This window comes from Callithrix jacchus, chromosome 4 (assembly GCF_049354715.1).
Source record: "Callithrix jacchus isolate 240 chromosome 4, calJac240_pri, whole genome shotgun sequence".
NCBI classification, from domain to species: domain Eukaryota; kingdom Metazoa; phylum Chordata; class Mammalia; order Primates; family Cebidae; genus Callithrix; species Callithrix jacchus.
This window is the reverse complement of record NC_133505.1, coordinates 63,400,439-63,406,438: the sequence shown is the minus strand read 5'-3', so window position 1 is coordinate 63,406,438 and position 6,000 is coordinate 63,400,439.

Genomic DNA, 6,000 nt, shown 5'->3' with positions numbered 1-6,000 from the left:
TCATGTCCTTTAAAGGAACATGGATGGAGATGGAGGCCATTATCCTAAACAAACTAACTCAGGAACAGAAAACTAAATACCACATGCTCTCACTTATAAATGGCAGCTAAATTTTGAGACCACATGGATATGTAGAGGGTAACAACATACACTGGAGCCTTTTGGAGGTGGAATGTGAGAGGAGGGAGATGATCAGAAAAAATAACAAGTGGGTGCTAGGCTTAATATATGTGTGATAAAATAATCTGTACAACAAACCCCCATGACACAAGTTTACCTATATTGCAAACCTGCAGATCCTGTACATGTATGCCTGAATTTAAAATAAAAGTTTAAAGAAAGAAAAACAGAAAAAAAGATAAAACAGTAAGACTGTGGAGGGAAGTCAAAATTTGAAGAAGCAACTGGCCAGAGGATGTTTTCCACTTTCCATTTTTTTGAGACTTTATCCCAGGGGCAAGTGCAGCATGTTGGCTAAAATCTCAATAGAAATTCCAGTTTCTACACAGTAGAATCAGGAAGTCAAATCCTATGGATGGAGAGTATGCAGAAAATAATTACAACAGGTGCAATTGCTCTGTAATTAAAGAAAGTACAATAGGGTGATTATAGTTAATAATAATTTATTACATATTTCAAAATAGGTAGAAGATAAGATTTTACAGTTTCCCAAAACAAATAAATAGTAATGTTTGATGTGATGAATATCCTAAATAATCTGATCATTATGCATGGTATGCACAATGGAAAATATCACATGTACCCCAAAAATATGTATGATAATTATATATCATTAAAAAATAAAACAAAAACAAAAACACGTATCTAAGATTCAGTAGACTGTATTCTAATCCTTTGTTTTCTACTTTAGATCTGTTTGATTCAACCTCTTTGAGGATTTATTTCAGAGAGTAGAATAGCTGCTACCATGATACTTTCTCACTTAATTTATCAGAGCTATGACAAATATCTAATATAGCAATATATTCAAGTGCATTAAAAGATTATAAATTTGTACTTAAGCATTACTCACATTTACATTTCCCGTGGTTTATGAACTTTGACATTTTTACAATATGGATCCATATTCCAGACATTATCTAAATGGTGTCCATGTTCAGATAATTATCATGACTTAGCTTTTCTCAGTCCATTTAATGCGATTTTTAGTTGATCATCTGACATCACACTGTACATGTAGTTTTTTCATTGATTCTGTCTTTTATATTCAACCATAGATGAAGCGTCCCAGTCTTTGTCAGATGTTTTATTTAATGTCCAGTCTTTAATGAGTGAGGAAAGCCCATTTTGCAATGATGGAAAACTGCTGTCTGTGGCCTTTGATTTCTTCACACTTTTCCTTTTATGGCATAATTATTGTTCTGAGAGAGGTTTCTGAACCAACTTAATCACTTGGAACTCGTCATTTAGACTGTAAGTACCTTTCATAATTATGACCTTTGAGGAGAGGTTTCTGAACCATTACCACTGGAAGAAGAGGTTTTTTTTTCTCTCTTTTTACAGCACTATTCAGAATAACCACTATTTTTGATAGAATGATTTGGAAGCTTATGTCCAGGTATAATTGAATACATTACAATTTTTTTAGATCAATTGTATTCTGGGTATTTCAAGAAGAAATATTTTTAATCTTAACCACAAACTGGTTAAAATTTCTCTCTGTGATTCTCTCTTGTTCCCTTTTTTTCTTTCTTCTCCTCTTTCCTTCATTTTCTTTTTGCCTCTTCCTCTTTGTTCTAACTCTCTCCTTTTCTGTCTCCCCTAGAGGTATTTTACCATCTTTTAATATTTTTAAAATAAAAAAATGGTGAAAAGATATATTTTTTCTTATTAAATCTAAATGCATTGAAACATTTTCAAGATTATGCAGACTAAAAATTAGTTGACTCAAAAATAATTTGCATTTATTAATGCAATAATTTAAGTCTCATACATGCCAGTAAACTATGTTATACTATGTGATATAGTCTACCTGTTATACTGGCTATTTCATATAAATAAAATAACTTTTTCATTCACACCATAGATCCTAGATGAGGAAAGTTTCTCAAGCTTTACATATAATTCCGTTTCTCTTTGGAAATAGTAAATTTCTATTGCCATAGCACAAGCCAATATACAGACAATATTTTGTAAAAGTTAAAAAAATGGAAATGTCTTGACACAAAAAATCACATGAGATTTCAATAAATAAATTTGGATTTAAAAATTCTTGAATATCTAAGACATTTTATTTTATTTATTTTTTATTATACTTTAAGTCCTCAGGTACATGTGCAGAACTTGCAGGTTTGTTACATAGGTATATATGTGCCATAGTGGTTTGCTGCATCTATCACCCTGTCATCTACATTGGGTATTTCTCTTAATGCTATTCCTCCTCTAACCTCCCACAACAGGCCCCAATGTGTGATGTTCCCTTTCCTGTGTCCATGTGTTCTCATTGTTCAATACATACTTATGAGTGAGAACATGGAGTGTTTGGTTTTTTGTTCTCGTGTCAGCTTGCTGAGAATGATGGTTTCCAGCTTTGTCCATTGTCCCTGCAAAGGACATGAACTCATCCTTTTTATGGCTGCAGAGTAGTCCATGTTATATATGTGCCACATTTTCTTTATCCAGTCTATCATTGGTGAACATTTGGGTTGATTCCAAGTCTTTGCTATTGTGAACAGCACTACAATAATCATATGAGTGCATGTGTCTTTATAATAGAATTATTTACAATCCTTTAGGTATATACCCAGTAATGAGATTGCTGGGTCAAATGGTATTTCTATTTCTAGATCCTTGAGGAATCATCAACTGTCTTCCACAATGGTTGAATTAATTTACATTCCCACCAAGAGTGTAAAAGTGTTCCTATATCTTCCTTACACCTTGTATAAAAATTAACTCCAGAAGGATTAAAGATTTAAACATGACATCTTACACCATAAAATCCCTAGAAGAACACCTAGGCAATACCATTCAGGACATAGGCATGGGCAAGGACTCCATGAGTAAAGCACCAAAAGCAATGGCAACAAAAGCCAAAACAGAGAAATGGGATCTAATTAAACTAAAGAGCTTCAGCATAGCAAAAGTAACTATCATTAGAATGAACCAGCAACCAACAGAATGGGAAAACATTTTTGCCACCTACACATCTGACGTAGGGCTAATATCCAGAATCTACAAAGAAAATTAAACAAATTTATAAGAAAAAAACAAACAACTCAATCAAAAAGTGGGTGAAGGATATAAACAAATACTTCTCAAAAGATGACATGTATGCAGACAACAAACATACGGGACAAAGCTCCTCATCACTGGTCATTAGAGAAATGCAAATCAAAAACTCATTGAGATACTACCTAACACCAGTTAGGATAGCAATCATAAAAAATCAGGAGACAACAGATGCTGGAGAGGATGTGGATAAATACCTGAGGTATTCTGAAGCTCTATGAAAACATATGCATGTATAGATAATTTTATACATTACACACATACATCATGGAAACAATATCAACCTCAAAAGAGATGCAGTAATTGAAAAATAAATATATATGTATTTAAATTTGAACATAGAGTATTAGTTTGAATGAATATCTCCATATTATTTATGTTTTGTCTTCTCACGTTTCAGCTATTATCATTTTCTGAGTAACAGCTGATGTCCCTAATCTACTAAAATCTACATAAAATTGAGGTAGACATGTCAATTGTTTTCCATTTGACTTAATAAAGACTACTGAAGAGGGCGAGCACAGTGGCTCAAGCCTGTAATCCCAACACTTTGGGAGGCAGAGGCAGGTGGATCATGAGGTCAAAAGATCAAGACCATCCTGGTCAACGTGGTGAAACCCTGTCTCTACTAAAAATACAAAAAATTAGCTGGGCATGGTGGCGTGTGCCTGTAATCCCAGCTACTCAGGAGGCTGAGGCAGGAGAATTGCCTGAACCCAGGAGGTGGAGGTTGCGGTGAGACGAGATCACGTCATTGCACTCCAGCCTGGGTAACAAGAGCGAAACTCCGTCTCAAAAAAAAAGAAAAAAAAAAAAAGACTACTGAATAACAAGAACACCAATAAAAATGGTAACCACCATTCTAAAATTCCACTGGAATAAAATGGTAGCAAGTATTTTAGAGAATATGCCTGGCACTATGCCAAGCACTTTACCTACTGTTATTATTGCTACTACTACACACACATACACACACTTCAGCAACACAATGCATTTGATATTACTATCTTTGTGCTACACACACATACACACACTTCAGCAACACAATGCATTTGATATTACTATCTTTGTGCTACAGTTGACTAAGCAGAAGCTTAGAAAATTGATTAAATAGTCCAATTTAATATAACTACTGTAGTAGTTGAAGGACTTGAACTTGGCCTGATTATTCTTTTCAATGAAGTCTCTACTCTGAATCTCTAGAAGTTGAGAACTAAAGGTGATCAGTATCTAGATTCTGTGTTCAAGCTACAACAGTGAAAATTGAATAAGTAGGCTGAGGAAGTGGTAAGTTAATAAAATCAATAGAGTACACCTGGATAAACGCAAGATAGAAATGTTTCCATGATAAGGTACAGAAGTAGAAGGAAGAAGGTAATAAACACAGGATGATACTAGCTATGCTAATGTAGTACACCTCAATTCTGCAAACACTACTGGAAAATTCTCACGCACAGCTTTGCTCTCTGTCACTTGACTATTGTTCCAAAACCTTGACTTCTACATTTCCAATTTGTATGTCTGTATGCCTCTGAAAAGTATAGTACTGTCACTGGAAAATAAGGATCTTTGGTAGTGAAAGCCTTGCTTCTCCCCATCCACTCACCTATTAATTATAAACTTACATTTGAGTGCTGCACTTTGCACTCTGACTGGGTTGGTATCATCTACTCTACAGAATAGGGACTGTGGTTCTGTATTAAATAACTGGCTCAAATAATGCTTTTGTGTAGGTCAAATTGTAAAAATACAGCATTAATTTATTGGAATATGGAGCCCTTCTTATAGCACCAGCACTTTGCAATAATTTGAAATTTTTCGAAGACAAATTATAAATTTTTTAAAGACTGCATTGTATAGACAGCAAAACTAGCAGCATTTTTCTTTTCCATATTAATATCCTGTTTTTTGCAAGGTAGGTGGATGCTGCGAATACAGAGAGTAGAAATTTTGAGTGGGCTTCATATGTTCGGATAATCTGGCTTATTGGGATCTGTTGGAAACATATTGTCCTTTGACTGTACTCAGCTCAAGGAAACAGGAGCATTACTGAGGAGGAGATACTGATAATAGTGTTGGTGAGCAGGACAAATGCTAACTAATTAGGGGAGAGAAGGGATTGAAGTCTCCAAGTCAGTCTTTGGAGCTCATGTAGTTAGTTGTTTGTTCTATTTTGTGTTGTTTTGTATTTAAAACCATTTTATCACTTTTAAAAATTTGAATTATTTGTTTAAATTCCTTATATTTGTTAAATACGTTTGTTTAAATTTCGATAGGTTTTAGAGAAATAGGCGGTGTTTCGTTAGATGAATACGTTTTTTAGTAGTGATTTCTGAGATTTTGGTGCACCTGTCACCTGAGCAGTGTGGACTGTACCCAACATGTAATATTTTATCCCTCACACCCTTCCACCCTTTAAGTTCCTAAAGTCCACTGCACCATTCTTATGCCTTTGTGTTCTCATAGCTTTGGTCCCACTTATAAGTGAGAACTTATGATGTTTGGTTTTCCATTCTTGAGTTACTTCACTTAGAATAATGGTCTCTGATTCTATCCAGATTGCTGTGAATGTCATTTTTGTAATGGATGAGTAGTATTCTATGGGGGGGGGGGTGTGTGTATGTGTATATATATATGTACACACACCAAATTTTCTTTATCCACTTGCTGGTTCATGGGCATTTGGGGTAGTTTCATATTTTTGTAATTGCAAATTATGCTGCCATAAACATGGATGTGCAAGTGTCT